This window comes from Phoenix dactylifera, chromosome 14, assembly GCF_009389715.1.
Source record: "Phoenix dactylifera cultivar Barhee BC4 chromosome 14, palm_55x_up_171113_PBpolish2nd_filt_p, whole genome shotgun sequence".
Taxonomy (NCBI): Eukaryota; Viridiplantae; Streptophyta; class Magnoliopsida; order Arecales; family Arecaceae; genus Phoenix; species Phoenix dactylifera.
The window spans coordinates 4,144,452-4,153,233 of record NC_052405.1 but is presented as its reverse complement, the minus strand read 5'-3'; positions in this window follow the sequence as shown (position 1 = coordinate 4,153,233).

The following is an 8,782-nucleotide window of genomic DNA, read 5'->3' as shown; positions in this document are numbered from 1 at the left end:
ATATTATGTTTAGTGTTTGCATGTGTGCTAGATATCAGGCTAATCCTAAAGAATCACATCTAGCTGCAGTTAAGAGAATTTTTAAATACTTAATAGGAACTAAGAACATAGGGCTATGGTACTCTAAAGAATCTAGCCTAAACTTAATAGGATACACAGATTCAGACTTCGCTGGATGTAAGCTTGATAGAAAAAGTACCAGTGGATCGTGTCAATTTCTAGGAGAAAATCTTATCTCATGGTTTAGCAAGAAACAAAACTCGGTTGCATTATCTACTGCTGAAGCTGAATATGTTGCAGCCGGGAGTTGTTGTGCTCAAATCTTGTGGATTAAACAACAATTAGAATATTATGGCATTAAACAAGATAAAATTCCCATTAATTGTGATAATACAAGTGCCATTAATCTAACTAAAAATCCAATTCAACATTCAAGAACTAAACACATTGAGATAAGACATCACTTCATAAGAGATCATGTATTGAATGGTGATGTGACACTCCAATTTGTTTGTACTGATAATCAATTAGCAGACATTTTTACAAAACCCCTAAGTGAAGAGAGGTTTAGTGTGCTTAGGAGGGGATTAGGAGTGATTGATCCATCCTAGTGGTGGTTTCCACTAGATTCATTGATTTTGATAACTAGATTGTGGTTAAAATAGAGTTTCTTTTCAATAATCATCAAATCAGATCATACTTTAGTGTTTTTCCCTCATTTGGCACGATTATAGCATGATTTTTAGGTGCGTGCCAAGGTTAGAGACGACTCAAGTAAGTTTCAGAGTCGGCTCCTAAGGGGGAGTCGACTCGCGCATTTGCGGGAGTCGACTCGCAAAGATGGCAGCAGAGGGGGAGTCGATTCGCATATAGTCGGGAGTCGACTCGAAGTCTACAGGCGCATAAGGAGAGTCGACTCGCGCATATTCTGGAGTCGACTCGAGGTCGAGTCGACTCGCGACTCAGTGGAGTCGACTCGCAGTCGGGATCCGACTTTTTAACCCTAGATTTGTCGTTTCGAAAACACTTTTCTCTCAAGCCGCCACTGTTCAAAAGCCCTAGAGCCGACTCCTAGGTCGTCCCCGATCGTCTCCAACCCCTTTTCCGTCGATCTTTCACCGGTTCTTAGGTTTTTCATCCCTTCCTAGGTCGACCCCCGGTCGGTCCCAAGCCTCCTCCGTCGACCTTTCTCCGTCCTTTAGGTTTTTCATTCCGTCTAGGTCATAATGCCGCGTAAGACCGTTGTCCGGAAGAGGTCCCGACCCGAGGCCGGTCCCGAGCGGCGCTCCAAGGCGCGGCACGATCCCGCGAGGCAACCACCTCCGGCTCGTTCCCCGCCTGGGGCGGTTTCCGCGAGGCCATTGGCCGAGAAGGCCGTCACCACCGGGAGATATGTCGATTTCGACTATCTCTCCCGGAAAGGGTTCACCATAGGTGATAGGCTTAGGGCACAAGGATTAGAGTACTTCCTCACTTTAGATCTCCCCACTTACTCTGGCCTTGTTAGAGAGTTCTATGGTACCGTCCATCGGGGAGATGGGGGTATCGAGGGCACAGTAGCCGGTGTCCCTCTGTTTGTTACGGAGGATCTTATTGCCCACATCCTCCACCTTCCATTAGTAGGGGTGGCTCCCACACACCCTGAGGACAGGGTTGAGGCGCCCTTACGGCCGTTCTAGGGCATCCACCCCAGTCACCTCTAGACGAGGTTTCTGCTAGCTCACTTCCGATTGAGGTGAGAATCCTTTTGAGTATACTGTCTAGGTCCATCTTCCCTAAGACAGGGAGATTTGATTTTGTAAACGAGAGAGACCTAGCTCTTATGTTTTATATTCTTCAGGACACCCCGATCAACTTCCCCAAACTCATCTATAGGTATATGTGTGAGCCCCTAGATAGACCTAGGCTCACCCTCCCATACGGCATGATATTCACCCTTCTGTTTAGGGAGTACGAGATTCCCATTCCTGAGGGGGAGCCCTTTCGCGCATTGCGATGGACTGATCGCATGCGTGCAGGGACCCTACACAGGATGGGGTTTCGGAAGAGAGAGGGAATCTGGGTTAGGAAGTCGTCCCTCACCTCACAGACCACCAGACCTTCCCCCAGTCCTGAGCCCGATTCAGACTACCCAGACCTTCCAGACCATCCAGATCTTCCATCCACTCCTGCTCCTACCACCTCCGCCGGACCCTCCTCCTCAGCTCCACCCACTCAGCCTATGGAGGTCCGGATCTCGTCTGAGCAGCTCCGGGAGCTGCGGCAGGAGATAGTCCGAGATCTGCTCCAGGAGCTCCGGGGTGCGGTGCCTACTCCCTCTCCTGCGCCCACATCTTCCGCATTGGTCCCTTCCCTGACAGCCGTGACAGACATGACGGCTGAGGTGCGGCAAGAGATATACAACATGAGGACCTTGATACAGGCCCAGTTCCACAGCATGAGTGAGGTCACGAGCACCACTCGACAGATGCGGGATGACATCGGCCGTGACATGTCCACCACCACCGCAGGGGCCGAGCGCTTGTCGAATGTGCTCATCGACAAGCCGGACAGACTGCAGAAGTCAGTACTCGAGCTGGATACGACACAGAGCAGGGCCATCCGGGCCATCATTCGCCAGCTAGAGAACGTGACCAATGCGGTCCAATCACTCGTGGAGCGCATGCCTCGAGGAGATACATCCTCGAGAGGAGGAGTCACATCCTCGAGAGGAGGAAATACATCCTCGAGAGGAGGGCCTACATCCTCGAGGAGACCGTAGCTACTTTTTGTATTTTGCTTTGACATGTATTGCTTTACGTTACTTATTGTATTCTGAAATGTACTTACATACAAATTAATACAATGAGTAGCCGCATTTTTCTTCAATAATGTGCCTTTTGATCTATGTTTGATTGTGTGTTCTGTTTACCTCCTTTTTGATATGATGACAAAAAGGGGGAGAAATATGTAAAAGGAAGAAAAATATGCATAAAATAATGGAAATCAATAAAAAGATAAACTCTTAAAACACACAAATTTGTTCTAAGTGGATTCGGTACCCCGAGGCTCATTATCTCTCTTTTGGGGCTCCTAATGGAGTAATCTCCAGAATCTATTCAAGGGATATTCGGAGATTAGCTGAATCCTACGCAAGAACAAATTGACAGATTTTCCCTCTAAAAACCAAAATTTCAGTTCAAAAACTTCAAAGCATTAAAAAGGAAATTCAAAGAATCAAAACAAAGTAGAATGCATATCTTGAGGGGGAGAATCTGAATTTTAATCAAGCAAAATCATTAATGACATATAAGCCAAACAATTGATTGTATAATATGAAGGCTTATATCATTCCAAATGAAAGGGGGAGCTTTAACTCCGAAATTTATTGTTTCACTCCTTTCAAGCTTGGATAAATTGAATTACCAGACATTTGAATTCATTTATGGATTTTATTTCATTGTTTATTGTGCAATTCACTTTACATATACTCAGTGTTTTGTCATCATCAAAAAGGGGGAGATTGTGGAGTGATTGATTAAAACCCTATTTGATTTTGATGAGATCAAAGCAATTGAGTATATTTCTTGTTTACTAATGAATTCAATTAAGTGTTTCAGTGAAAATCTTGTCTAAGTGTCTCAAGACTTGGTTCATAATTTTTGGATAAGTTAAGAAGACAGCTTGAACCAAAGTCTGAGACTCGAGTCGACTCCAGAGTATCACGAGTCGACTCCAAGCGTATCAAGTTCACTGGCACGGGCTCGAGTCGACTCCAGATCTGTACGAGTCGACTCCGACTGAGAACAGACGGAAGAACAGAAAGCTTCAACTCAGAACCTGTCAACGAGTCGACTCCCAAAGTGCGCGAGTCGACTCCGATGTTCACCGAGTCGACTCCAGGATAGTAAGAGTCGACTCCAAGAGGAACACAAAGAAAAAGTCAGAGAGCAGTTTTCGGGTCTGAGATTCGAGTCGACTCCAGTGAAACGCGAGTCGACTCCGATGGATGGCAAGTCGACTCCAAAGAAGGTGAGAGTCGACTCTCAGAGGAACACAAGAAAAAGTCAGAGAGCAATTTTCGGACTCTGAGATTCGAGTCAACTCCCGCAATATGCGAGTCGACTCCAAGACTCCGCGACCATCAACAGACAGAAGACCAAGTTACTGCCTCTGAGATTCGAGTCGACTCCCAGACAGCTCGAGTCGACTCCAAGACAGCTTCACATCAAAAAGGCAGAAGATCAAGTTTTGGAAACTGAGAGCCGAGTCGACTCCGAGGAAGTTCGAGTCGACTCCAAGACTGGACGAGCCAAAAGACAGAGAATCGGGAGTTCGGGCTCTGAGATTCGAGTCGACTCCCAGGACAGTCGAGTCGACTCGAGTGGATCAAATTCAAAATTGGATCCACGGACTTCAGTGGATGAGCCGACTCCGAAATTGCTAAGTCAGCTCCAGAAGTTGGCGAGTCGACTCCAGGTCAAGACGAGTCGACTCCCAGTCGTGAAGGCAACTTTAATTCAAATCTGGAACAGTTGCCGAGTCGACTCCGGAAAAGCTTGAGTCGACTCCCGCTACAGCCGAGTCGACTCCTGATCGCGCGAGTCGACTCTAACCCACCAACGGACACATTGTCAGGCTGCGCAGAGTGTGCAGAACGGGCAGAAAAAGCTCTCTAACGGTTAGTTTCCGTGGGGGTTGGTTTAAATAGCCACAGAAGACTGTAGCAAGGCAGAGAAGAACCATTCCACTCCAACTAATCAAGCATTCAAGCTCTGCAACGTATTCTTCAACGAAAAAGAGGAAGATCTGCATTTACTGCATCCACCTACATCTTCCCAGCAATTAAAGCCTTCTCCTCCTGCATTCAAGTCGACTACTCACTCAAGAGGAGACCAGAAGTTTAAGAAGCCATTCCTCTTCTCCAACCTAAAAGCGTTTGAGGCTTCTTAACTTCATTTATTGTTCATATTGTCTTTTATCTGCTTTTGAGAAGCTGTATTTTTCTATTTCTTCTTTTTATTTACACATTGTATTTGCTTGGTTCAATCGGGGGATTGAATCAAGGGGATTGAGGTTGGTTGGTGAGCCGAGTGTAAAACCAACGTGTGTAAGGGTTCGATTGTGATCCCGAGAAAACAATCGGGGTGGTTCTAGTCGGTGAGCCTGGAAAAACCGACCGAGTTCGTTGTGAGCTCGTAAAACAACAAGTTTGGTTGTGAGCTTGGAAAACAACCGGCTGTAATCCAAGGGGGGTTATAGTGAATTCCCAAGTGAGACTTGGGGAGTGGACGTAGGAGCAAGGGTTAGCTCCGAACCACTATAAAATTTGGTGTTTGTGATTGCGTGTCTCTATTCTTCTTCCTTTCATATCACTCACAGCACATAGTAATTAATTAAATAACTTACACTAGTTTTAATTACTTATCCACATCGTTTTAAATACCCAAATTATTTTAAAACCCAATTCACCCCCCCCCCCCCTCTTTGGTTGTCTATCTGGGCAACAAAGGAGCTGGGTGTTCAGCAAGGTGGAGTTCAGTTGCATTGTGACAATTAGAGTGCAATCTATTTGGCGAAGAACCAGGTGTATCATGCGGGAACCAAGCACATAGATGTGAGGTATCACAGGATCAGGCAGTTGGTTTCTTCCGGTGACATATTGCTTGAGAAAGTTCACACTTCTGAAAATGTAGCAGACAAGTTGACAAAACCCGTTACTGCAGATAGTTCAAGCATTGCTTGGACTTGGTTAACATCCTTAGGTGCTAGAGGGGAGGTGTTCCAACCCATCAGCGTCAAATGGTGTCCCAGGCTATCTTTTTTCCTAAGGGGTGAATATTCACCAAGGTGGAGATTGTTAGAGTAAGTGGCTCATATTGAGGTATTCTTATTTGAGTGGTACACTGGTATTCTAACGAAACGGAGCGAAGCGATGAGATACGTTTGTCTTTGGGATAATTATGTAGTATTTTATTTTACCAGGAATGCTGGTAGGAATTGGGACTCTGGGGTTAGGGTTTAACTATAAATATCTTGTAACCCTTGTTATTTGAGAGATAGTAAAAATTACAGCCGTTTCGCTCCTATGTACGTAGGCACATTGCCGAACTACGTAAATTCCTATGTTTGATTTCTTCTTTCTCTTCCTCTCTCAATTCTTCATATTGTTCTGCATCATTGTACCCTGTGATTCATGCAACAGTATGTTTGTATGTAGAGCTATCATATTAAACCAGCAAAACTTCATTGGTTTTAGAGCTTCCATGACTAATTGTTGTTTATGCTATATTATTTCTCTTTCAGCCTTTACTAATGTCTATGTTTAGTAGTTTGCTTTTGTGGCAAAAGAACCATTAAGGTTCTTATAGATGTTAAGCTAAAATTCAAGTGCATAGCTCATTCAACTTTAAACCTCACATAGCATCAACAATGAAGAATAAGATATAGCAAGTATTATGCACCTTACGTTAAGCTTTTGTTTTCTATTAAGTACAATAAAAGAAATTGTATCAATGGACATCTATGGTGAGGTGGGTGGAGCTGAGGGCTAATGCTAATGTAACTTAATTCACATTTCTCCCAGCCTAATCATAAGTCCCAACTTTTCTGATGGAACCCAAACCAATCTTGTCTAAATTTAAATCACTGTTGGATTAAATTAGTCAGGTTTGAAGGGGTTGGATCAAATTAACTATGTTAGGACAGATTATATAGGTAATTTTAGATGGAGAAGTTTTGAACATTTCTGTTAGGTTAACATGGGGTTTTCAAGCTTTTGAGATGCTTTAGGTTAATTACTACATAATATGATTTCATGACCGGAATCGAATAGAATTTGAATACTAGAAAAAAATAGGGATTGAGTTTTGCAGAATTGGGGTATTTCTATTTTCTCCGAAAATCAGAATGAAAATGAGACTTCTCCCAATCAAACGTCTCAATTGGAGTCACTCTTTTTTATTTCCATTCTAGAGTTCAACTTCCTCCCACCAAGTATGCCATAAATACAATTATGTGGGTGAGCGACAAGAATAGCAAAAGAATCACATAGATCTTATCATTTTGAGATACTATTTTGTTTATCAATAGGGTTAAGACTTGTCAGCAAACAAAGCTAGTGTTCGTCCAAAACTAGCATATGCTCAAAGCCAAGGTGCCGCTTTTGTCCATTCATGGTATCTTTTTTTCTGTTCTAAAAAAAAGGGAGAGAGAAAATTTATCCAAAATTGTGATTACGTAGATGACAATTAGCTACAACTTAAATTTGAATCTTAAACCTCTCATTGAGAGAGCTGATGATCTAACAATTGGCTATGATCAAAAAAATCTAAAAAATAAAATTAATATAAAAATATAGATATATTAAGTTTTTAACAAATAATTATTTATTAATTTTTGGTTTATTTTTTTTAAAGAGATCAAAAGATGACCCACGAGACTTCTATTTTTGTGGATACGAGAAAAGTTAGTTGTACATAGTCTAAGCTCAAGCTAAAAGTTGGAGATCTTTCGGTCATAATGAAGTAATTTTAACGTTGGGCCACCTCAATCTCGAAGACTGGTTGAAGTTGACTTTGACCCTAAGAATTAGAAGCTCCGCCAAATTACTGGCAGGGACAGGTCACATCTCAATTTTAATTTCGCGTTGCGTAGATGTCAGGTACTGATTGGTCAATATGGTATTTGGTATTAAGATCCCATTACGTGATCCCCTTCCGGAGTTCCGCCCCCCAAGTGTGAAAGGATCCGAGAAGTACGAGTCCCCCGCGCCGAATGACTGAAGAAGGGCAACGCCAAAAAAGGAATCAACCATTATGAAAGCCCACATCTAGACACCACCGGTGAGGATAAATGGAACGTGCAGTGTGCTTGAATATCCTAAGCTACAAGTGGATCTTAAGATCCGGATCCGACCCGCTAAAATCTCAACCACGTATGAATTCTAGGCAGCAGATATGCAGAGCCAAGCAAGCTTGTTTAGGTTCAATTTGGTTGTATTACAAAAATGCTAAAGTTCATCCGCAATAAAAGTAAAAGCTTAGCTAAAATATTATTTAAGTTTAACTCTTTGCACTGCTCAAAAGGAGCCAAAACTCGAGCCAACTCTAAATAGTTCAGTTCCCGTAGGTTAGTAGTTGTGATCATTTTGTTTATTTAATGAAAGCGTAACCCGAGCTCAAGTTAATATTTAAACTAACTACAACCAACTAATTAACAAGCCAAGTCTAAGCTATTCATGTAAAACTTGTTTCAGTTATATTCATGTAAAACCAAATCTAAGCTATTCTTGAAGCCAAAGAGAAAGATGAACAAAATTGGATTACGGAATGAACACATTAGTAATCCAATATCAAATACTAAGGACACATAATTATATTACTTTGCTCTATTCCTGCTGACATGGCAATTGGTTAGTGGCCCAACTTCTATTGGTGAAGCATATGATGGAGGAAATGCGGTGGTGATCTCACCGGTCATCATGCCTTCATAAAGCGTGTCCCTTGTGCCACGGCATAATAAACACATATGAAGCGCCCCCTTCGTTGAATACCGTCACTCCAACCATATATATATATATACTCGTACCCTTCTCTTTTCTTTTTTATCTCTGATACTTCTTGCATAGGTGATATCCTTACATGCCGTTCTGAGCTCCGTTTCTATAACTGTTGTGCCACAGATGCACCGTCTTTCTATGGTAATCAGTCTGAATTATGATCACGGATCACAAATTCTATTTTTTTTCTATTTTTTTCTGCTAGCATACTACTGTTAAAGTTCACCTTGAGGCCCAGCTTCC